Source organism: Callorhinus ursinus, unplaced genomic scaffold (genome assembly GCF_003265705.2).
Source record: "Callorhinus ursinus isolate GAN/ISIS: 27379988/994484 unplaced genomic scaffold, GSC_fseal_2.0 scaffold12, whole genome shotgun sequence".
NCBI classification, from domain to species: domain Eukaryota; kingdom Metazoa; phylum Chordata; class Mammalia; order Carnivora; family Otariidae; genus Callorhinus; species Callorhinus ursinus.
The window spans coordinates 4,712,441-4,723,030 of NW_027397074.1; positions in this window are offsets into that span (position 1 = coordinate 4,712,441).

Below are 10,590 nucleotides of genomic sequence, written 5' to 3' on the forward strand. Positions count from 1 at the left end.
CTGTTTGTAATTTCCTTTCTAATGGCTTGCTAAATGACTCACTCACTAATTTGATTAATTTATTTAAATGAAAGCTAACAGAGCTTAAGATGGATATTAGCATTTTAACAAGGGTCATCTGCAAATGAATTCTGTAGTGGGAAGATATGAATCTCCAATTACAAGAAGGGATCTAATGATGAGAATTGCTGGCTGATGGGCCAGATATTTCCATTAAGAGAGGAGATGCCTCGGGAATGGAGATTGGTACAGCCACTATGGAAAACAGTATGGAGTTTCCTCAAATAGAGCCACCGTATGATCCAGCAATTCTACTTCTGGCGATTTATCTGAAGAAAATGAACAACTAATTTGAAAAGATATCGGTACCACTACGTTCACTGAAGCATTATTTACAGTAGCCAGGATATGGAAGCAACCTAAGAGTCCATCAATGGATGAATGGATGAAGATACGGTACATGTATGCAATGGAGTACTACTTAGTCGTAAAAAAGAATGAAATCTTACTATTTGCAGCTTTGTGGATGGGCCTTGAAGGTGTTAGGCGAAGTGAAATATTCAAGTCAGAGCAAGATAAATACTCTGATTTCACTTATATGTGAAATAACAAAGACAAAATGAAACCAAACTCCTAGATACAGAGTGGACTGATGGCTGCCACAGGGGAAGGGCATTAAGGGAGGTGGGGAGGGGGCCAAGTGGGTGAAGAGAGTCAGGAGGTACAAACTTCCAGCTGTAAAGTAAGTAAGTCATGGAGACATATTATGCAGTATGGTAACTACAGCCAATAATATTGTGTTGCGTATTTAAAAGTTGCTAAGAGTAAATCTTAAAAGGTCTCATCACAAAAAAAGAATAGAACTTTATTCAACCCTAATTTTAATATATGCTTTATAAACATCTTAGCGGTACCTGGGTGGCTTAGGTCATGATTTCAGCTCAGGTCATGATCTCAGGGTCCTGGGATTTAGCCTTGCCTTGGCCCTTCCCACTCAGTGGGGAGTCTGCTTGAAATTCTTTCCCTCTCCCTCTCCCTCTGCCACTCCTCCTCCATCCCGCCCCCAGCTCACATACTTGTGCTCTCTCCCTCTTTCAAAATACATAAAATCTTCAAAAATAAACATCTTAATTCCTAACACCAAACATAAAATATATGAAATATACTATGTTGAAATTTATCAGGAAGTCATTTTGTTTGTTATATAATGTTCTGGTGCATCATTTGGAAAAAGAGAGGAGGCACTTAAATTATGCTCCGCAAGTATTCTACCTAGATCTAAAAATGATTTATAGGTGGGGCGCCTGGGTGGCTCAGTTGGTTAAGCGACTGCCTTCGGCTCAGGTCATGATCCTGGAGTCCCGGGATCGAGTCCCACATCGGACTCCCTGCTCGGCAAGGAGCCTGCTTCTCCCTCTGACCCTCCGCCCCTCATGTACTCTCTCTCTCTCTCATTCTCGCTCTCTGAAATAAATAAATATTTTTTAAAAAAAATAAAAATGATTTATAGGTGGTAGAAGAAGAAAATTACTATGCTGTGGGGTTTTAGACTTTTTTTATATATGGTTGACCATTCGAAAAATGGTTTCTTTCAATTACTGTGACTCAGGTGTATACCTAGTTAGGTGGAGATCGTATGCCCTCTTCTCTCTTACTTTCAAGTTAATTTCAATTCCTGAATCAGTCTTCATTGCTGAAGCAATTTCTTTTCAATAACTCTGGAAGGGATTCTGATCCAACAATCCTATTATGCTCATTAAGCCCTAAAGTCAGAAAGGGGTCAGGGCTCTAGGGCAGCAGTTAAGAGGTGGGGCTCTGGAGTCAGACTACCTTGGATCAAATACCGGCTGTATCTCCTCAAGTGATATGGCCTTAGACAAGTTGAATCTGTTTGTGCATCTCTTTCCACACTTACACAGTGGAGAGTAGAACTTATCTCCTGGAGTCGTTTAGAAGATTAAATAAGTTGATATATCTGAGGCAGTATAATTCTCAGCTGGGAGCAGTTTTTCCCACCAGGGAATATTTAGCAATTTCTGGAAACATTTTGGTCGCAACTGTGGGATGTGTGGAGGGATGGGATACTGCTAAACATCTTATGTGCCTGCCCCACAACAGAATTATCTCGTTCAAAATATCGGTAGTGCTGAGGCTGAGAAACCTGATCCAAGTAAGGTACCTGGCATAGTAAGTGCTCAGTAGATGTTGGCTGTTGTTAATATGAAATAATTGTGGCCTAGAAAGCAGGTAAGTGAGGGAATGTAGCAACATTCCAACTAGAAGGGAAAGAGGTACTCTAAGCTACACCTAAGGAAGATAGCTCTTGTTTGAGATTTTGGAATTACACAAATGGACACAGTACCTTGGATTTTTATTTTTGAAATTGGAGGATTCTGGATTCTATTTCGCGCACAGATTTCATTACTTACTTTTCAAGAGTTTGTCCAGTAGTGAAAAGCATGCTCTGCGAGTGATTAAATCAGAGAACAAGTGACATACACTGTTTTCCCTCAAGGTGTGATGGTCGAGCAATGAGTGGTATACCTCCAATGGATTTAGTTAAACTGTTTAATGGAATTAAGGTGGTCTGGAGCATGGAAAGCTCGGGCGTAAGAAGCAGCCTCTTTAGTCCCGTCAAGGTGTGCACAGCTGCTTGGACTATGCAAAGAAAGTAATGCACCAAGTCCAGGGACAGTGCATCCCTTGTCACACTAAGGACTAAGTCTCTCAAATAGTAGATGGAAGGCAGCAGCTGCCCCAGTGTGTGCAGTTAGGGCTGTCATAGTGCCCTCCGGTGCTTCCTCAAGACTCACACTACTGTGTATCATAATTGTTTGCATTTTATGCCTTTAGCCATGAGCAAAGACTTGGAAGTAATTAGACCAAAGGTTGATACTATTCAGCTTCACCCCCTACATTTTGAAAGCTTCATCTGCTACAAAGTGACTGTCTGTCATATGTAAATAGTTTAAATAATTTTGCATGTAATTTCAGTCTGCTGACACATTTTGCTTTCAAAAATGCTTAGTAGAGCTCAAAAAAATCTTTCCTATCAAGATACCAACATTTCGCTCAAATTTGCTATTAAATGCCCTGAATACACAGTTAGTGTTCATTTTCCAGCAGTGACACATTCATGAAGCACAGTATGAGAAGCAGAAATTTGGTAGAGCAGAGAAAATTATAATCAATTCATTCATTTAACTGCATGTTGATGCACAGTAATGATGGGAATTTTAGAAGGCATTCAACTGTTTGAGTAAATAGTGGTAGCTTTGGCATGAGCAAAGAGTCTGAATTTTAGAGACAGTGAAGATTTGCTTGGGCTTTGGATGAACCACAGTCCATTTCATTGGTCTTTGAAGGAGTTGAGAGTCTAATTATTGACATTTTCCATACAAATTTTGAATATTCATCCAAAAAATACTGAGTACCAGCTGTGTGCCAGGCATTGTGTTGGTGGGGGAGGAGATACAGCAGTGGTCAAAGGAGTCAGATGTCTGGACAACAGGTGCTCTCAGCATTGATAGAGCCATTCCATGAGCGAGGAAATCTCGGGGGAAGGACTAGATCTGTGGGATGGGGATGATTATGAGTTCAATTTTGATCATGTTGCCACTGAGGTGCTTAGTCAAGTGGAAGTGTGAAGTAGGTAGTTGCATCTAAGTTTGAGATCCAAGTTATAGCCAAGTATAAATGTAGAGGTCACCAACATAGAGGGGGCTATCTAGTGAGTAAGAGGTGTTAGTTCTTAAAGTTGTGTCCTTGACATGGCGAGGAAGAAACCATCTGGAAATGAGTTCAAGAAAATATATAGAAGGTGGCCATAGCTATTGCTGTTCTTTTTTTCCAAATAACACTTCTGCACTGTTCATACACACCCCCTTCTCTCCAGCATGTGAAGCAGCAGCTAAAGAGACATGGGCTAAGTCCCATTTAGTATCTGGTCCCAAAAGGAAAAATCAGACCCACTTAGAGTCTTCTGTGGAGAACCGTTAGTTCCAAACACATGATTTCATCACTTTTGGCCGACTCTCCTAATAATAGAGGCATTACTGTGGCTCAGGTGTGCCCTGGAGTTTCCGAGCCCTCTTTAGGTTCACTTCCTCTGGGACAGAACGTTCTGCCATCCTTCATGGGACTCATCCAGTTGGAAATGAAGAAAGCCTCAGAGGAACTGAGATGTACCAACCCCATAAACATCCAGGAGGAAAGAAGCTGAAATAGAAACCTCTGCTACTTACTACATCAGTCTTTGTTTAATTGAACAACGTTGACTAACTGAAGCCTCGTCTTTGAGTGGATGGAAAGACCTGAGAAGGAGCCACGTGTCTCGAGGGATAAAACAGGCAGCTGCTATGAATGCCTCTGAATGTAAAAGCAATAATTAAGCTGAAGTGACCTACAGAGAAAGGAATTAAGTAGATCTAAGTAATTGCATTTTTTATTGTGATATTATAACTAAACCTTAAATGGGAGAAATGAAACATGTACCAATAAAAAAAGAAATTTTCTTAAACTACTAGAATAGGAAGGCCATGAGAGAAACCCCCAGCTGAGGTAGGAATGAAGCTTTGGAACTGTTGAAAGGAGAGGACACTGTCCACAGCTCCCTGCAGCATGGGCTGGTTGCCTGGATTTCTTTTACGATCAAAGGTCTGGGTTAAACCAGGAAGAAATTAAGGAGAGAATGAAAAGACCTCCACCCGCAAAGAGAAAATGCTTTAGAACGTGTTTTTCATAATGCTGCTATATATAGTTAAATAATCTGTCCTTATTTATAGAAGGAACACAAGTTTACTGCAGAAATTGGAGGCAGTCATGAAAAAGTAAAAATCACCAGTTAGCAATGTTCAGAGATAGTCTCTCAGTCAGTGTTGTGTATATTTACTTCTAGTTGCTAGAGTCTCGTAATTTAAAGAAAACCCCAAATCGTGTCTTTTATACCGGGAAAGAAGGGACGGGTCTGGTGGACACTAGTGGTGCTCACAGCGGCCTGTGAAATACGATTGGTAGGACTTAAGTTCGGAGCATCACCAAAACTGTTTAGAGTGACAACAGTTGTTTTTTTTTTTTTAAATCACTTATATACAAGTAGTTGAAATGTGAAACCACATTAACAGCATGAAAAGTTAGTATCCCAAAGACACAGCGTCAAAAACCCAGTTCTCAAACATGTGTGGCCAGTATGTCTCTTTTAATGGAACTGTTTCTTTAAAAATGCTTATCCTGGTACTAAAATGGAAGAAAACAAAAGAAACACTAAAGTGGGGAAAGAGAGAGAAGAGAAACTGAAGTGAAGGGTGGAATGAGGAGAGTGGTGAAACAGATGCTAACTTGTACGAACATGAACCACAAATCGCACGGAAATGGGATGTTCCAGTTAATCTATCGCCGGGTAACAAACCACTCCAAACTTCACGGCCTAAAAACGACAATCATTCGTTTTGGTGGTGAATCTGCAGTTTGGGCAGGGCATGGCTCCATGCGCTGTCCCACGGGGCCTGGTTCATTGATGTCTGGAAATGGATGCTGGCTGGCAGCTCTCATCCTTCTGTGTGCCCTCTCCGCTTCGGGACTGCATCACTTCTGCAGCGTCGTGATCAAGACCTGCCTGTATTTAAAGGGAAGGAAATTAGATCCACCTCTCTTGATAGGAAGGGTAGCAAAGCATTTGCAAACATGCTTTAAATCACTACATGGAACATAATAGGCTGAAAATAATACTATTATGGAATGCAGATGAAGTATATTTTATGTCCTCTCCAAATTTGAATCGGTGTCGCGGGGACTGCTGATTGTCCTCCGACGCCCGCCAAGTATCTCCCCTCCGTTCTTCCAAAGCACAGGGAGATTGCTTCTACTGCAGCCTAGATCCACTATCATTATTCTTGCTCTGCTCCCCATTCAGAAATAACAGCCCTCCATATCACTGGTAAATGAATAGAAATAGTGTATGTTGTCCCCAGAACCTGAAGAAGCACTGTATTTCTTTGTTAGCAATAGAAGATGCAAGTACGATAGCTTTAAATTTAATTAATTAATTTATTTATTTATTTATTGAGAGGGAGAATGGGGGAGGAAGGGCAGAGGAAGAGGGAGAGAGAGAATCTTAAGCAGATTCCACGCCCAGCACAGAGCCTGACGTGGGGCTCGATCTCACGACTGAGATCATGATCTGAGCTGAAATCAAGAGTCCGATGCTTAACCGACTGAGCCACCCAGGCGCCTCACTTTACATTTACTTTGGAAGGGTGTCACATCATATCCCAGACCACCAGTTCCCTGAAACCTCACTGGTTTGGAAGCCTTCTGAATCTTCATGAGGATTTCCCATCCAGCACATGGAGGATATGTGTTGTCATACCAAGATGTCCAGCTTCCTTGCAGGTTCTTGCTCAGTTGGCCCAATTAATATCATATCACCCACACTAAACCAACATTATGTTCTAAGTGATATCCAGATGGTTCAGGGCCCTTTGGCTATATTGCAACAGACAGCAGGAGAATTAGCATAACTCTGGAGTAAGACCATGAAGGTATATAGTTGTCCGTCATATGTGAATGACAAATACATGTGATGCTTCTTCCTGATAGGTATTGAAAAAAACCTATTTGCTAGACCCAAAAGCTGTGTATTGGGACTTTTAGCTTCTGTTTAGAAGGTAGAAAATGAAAGCATTCCTAACTTTAAATCAGGACAAAAGTCTGCAAAATCATGACTTCTCTTGAGCCCATCAAACAGCTGAGGTACAGAGCAACCAACTAGCTTGAAATCTAGACAAACAGAGGTGACTTGAAATCAAAGAAAAATGGGATATGAACATTTGCTTACCTGGGCCAGATGCTCAGTGTCATATAAGCTGGTAAGAGCAATTCAGCTGAAATGTTTAACATGTTTGGGCGCTTGGGTGGCTCAGTCGTTAAGCGTCTGCCTTCAGCTCAGGTCATGATCGCAGGGTCCTGGGATCGAGTCCCGCATCGGGCTCCCTGCTCCTTGGGAGCCTGCTTCTCCCTCTGCCCCTCTCTCTCTCTCTCTCTCTTTCTCATGAGTAAATAAATAAAATCTTAAAAAAAAAAGTTTAACATGTTAAACATGTTAAAAGCACAGGAGATACCTCTATACACAGATGAGATTAGCAAAAGATAGCAAGCAGACAGACAACAAACTGAAAATAACAAGTGCTAGCGAGGGTTCAGAGTGACAAGAAGGAACTCTTTTATGTTGTTGATGTTGGTGGGAATGCCAAACGGTAGAGCTGCTTAGGAAAACACTTGGCCGGTTTTGTAAAAAGTTAAACATATACTTACCGCACAATCCAGAAATTCTCCTGAGATTTTATTCCAGAGATATGAAAACGTTTATCCAACAAAAACAAAACAAACACAACTGTATTTGAATGTTTATAGTGGTTTTATTCATAATAGCAAAACAAATAAAAAGCAAAAATCAAGAGGGGAAAAGAAAACGCTAGGTTTACATTTCCCATTTACAAAAATTCTGCTACATTTTCAACAACCCTGCAGGTGTTCTTCTAATCAATGAAGAAACCAAAGCTTTGCAAGGGTTAAGAGGTATTTCCTCTAAAAGAGGTACAAACCTCAGTTGTAAAATAAGTAAGTTATGGAGATGAAAAGTACAGCAGAGGGAATATTGTCAGTACTGTAATAACACGGTACGGTGACAAGATGGTGACTAAGGTTATCATGGTGAGCATGGAGTAATGTACAGAATCGTTGAATCAATATGTTGCCCATCTGAAACTAGTATAAAATTGCATTTTAATTATACTTCAATTTAAAAAAATGGTGGGGACAAACCTGCAACAGGGACACCCCCCACACCTCTCAAAAAGAAGAAAAAGGTATTCCAAGGCATAGCTAATAAGAGGCAGGGCCAAGTTTCAAACCCAAGCCATTCTGTACCCTATTGTATTATGGCCATAATTTTGATGAGACTGGGTTGATCAATATATTTTCAATACTGTGTTCTCTAGAAACTGTGTATGTCACAGGTTGAGTCCTTGAGATAAACCTTGGAATTCTAGTTAATGGGAATGTAGACACCCCAGATGTCAACCTAAGGGTCTCTTAGTTCACCTTTGCCAGATACAGAGTCAGCATATCTGCATGATGTATTCCAGGCCTCAGTGTGTTCATGTTCCTCATTTGAAGGCTTGCCCTTGAGTAGCTCAGAGAGGGAGTAGTTCAAGAAGTTCCTGTGTGGGGTGCCTGGGTGGCTCAGTTGTTAAGCGTCTGCCTTCGGCTCAGGTCATGATCCCAGGGTCCTGGGATCGAGCCCCACATTGGGCTCCCTGCTCAGCGGGAAGCCTGCTTCTCCCGTTCCCACCCCCCCATTTGTGTTCCTGCTCTCGCTATGTCTCTCTCTGTCAAATAAATAAATAAAATCTTAAAAAAAAAAAAGTTCCTGTGTGGGGAAGGGCGGTCTCCCTCCTGCTGGAAATGCTCTTGGGTCATGGTGAGGGGCTGCCACTGGAGCTGGTGGCCCCGCAATCAATCTCAGCTGGGTTTTCAGTCTTCTTGTAAGTCGTGAGCAGCCAGTGGGATTCAGTTGTCATGGGAATCTGATTGTTTTAAATGCTGACAGGGAGAGGAAGAAAACTCACTGCGCGTAACACGTTACTTTAAAAATCCAAGACCTGTGACACTGAGACAATGTGACGGACTTTAAGAACACAGCAAGGGTTTGAAAATTATGTCTTGAACATCCTGGCCTTGTATCTGTAAATTCACAAACTTCCTGAACGAGAAGAATCATTGTATTGAAGAATTCAAACTTACTGAACTTATTGAATGAGAAGAATCATTGCATGTCTATTTCAAAATAAAGTCATCTGGGAAAAAAAGCCTTTCCCAAACTGGTTTTTATAAATGAATACATCTCTAAGTGCATTGATGAAACTATTAAGCCCATAAAAGGACAATACAGTAGCAGTGTCCTCAAGGGTGAGGAGTGCTCAGTGGAGGCTGGGGCTTAGGTTAGGACTCGTGTGAGAACTAGGTCTGTAAATGTGCTCTATGGGATGAATGGAGGATTCATGACATTTAGTAATTATTCTGGTTGCAAATCAGTGTCAGGAGCGGTAAAATTAAATTATCAGTGGACAGGAGAGAAGACTATATATAGGTGGAAAATAACCGATACAAATGACAGCCACCATGAGCATTTAAAAAAAACAAAGACAGGTGCCCCCATCACAGAGGGTTTCCCCATCTGACACAGTCTCTTACTTTAAGGATCATCCAGCCATGCCCTCGATAAATTCAGGATGTTGCTTATAGACAGTATCTTTATAACCAAGTCTACTGAATATTTACTGCTGAGTGCAGGAATTTCCAGGAAACTATAATGCCAAAATACATGCTGGGTGATGGGAAATGGGTGGTTGACCTTCCCACCTTATGCTGTGCACAATAGCTGTCCCAAAAGGTTATGCTTGGGGCAGAGGTGGGGCTTTGTATGGAGGGCCTGTCATTAGTCCAGTTGATTCCATTCCTTCAGAATCTTCCCCTACCTGTTCTCATATCAGGTGAAGAGGAGACTACATTTCTGGCCCATTGTTTGATGAAGGATTTTCGAAATGAGGATGCTGACTTACAGTTCATGTCCACAGAAGCCCAAATGAGATACAGAATTAAAGCAATCCATTTCAAGTGAGGACTCGGTTTGACAAATCAAGGTGATATGTCCATCTTTGTTAGGTGGCAAGGTCAGAAAACCAGTTGACTTTGACAAATGATTTAGGGCCTTGTCATCTGTTACTTTGTGTTGTTGAAGACTATTCTACCTATGTTAGGCTTGTCCCTACAATAGTCAGGTCCCTTTAAGATGCTGAGTTGGGGTAGATTTTTCATCAGTTTATGGATGGCAGCTAAAGTCCTGACCATGGATGAGATCCTGCAGAGAGGAACAGTGAAGAGAAAGGAAGGTGGCGGTAGACACCAGAGAAACTTGGGTCATGGATGCCAGTGAGAATGTCACCTGGAAGAAGTATAAACTGTCAAGTCACAAAGGGTGAAAAGCAGTGAAGGGCAGATTGCAGTGACTTTGAACTTTGCACCCCAGATAAGGGACCCCACTGACGTGCCTTCCTCAGACACAGGAATGTTGCTTCTGGTAGCTCTTTCCTTGTAGGCAATACACCTGGCGGTGTCTTCCTGCCCTCCACACAGGTGTCCAGAGCATGTGGGTCAGGCACCGTGCCGGGCCCAGAGATGCAGCGGCGAAGAAGACAGACTCAGACTCGGACAAGGTACACACTCCAGCAGGAAAGGGCTACTGGACGGGCAATACTGGGAAACCGACAGGGGGTAGTCGGGGACCCCGTTGACCATGCATCAAGTCTGTGAGACGCTCCTTGACCTGCAGTCAGTGCTGACAGGGTCCCCCTCACAGCTGAAGAGCCAAAAGGATGTTTAGGATGTTGTAGTTGACCACTGCTGCTTTAACAAATAACCACCAAGTTAGCTTAAAACAGCACAGATCTAGCATCTTCCAGTTCTGGAGGTAAAAGGTCCAAAATGGGTTTCACTGGCCACAGTCTGCCTGTTGGACAGCCTGAGATCCTT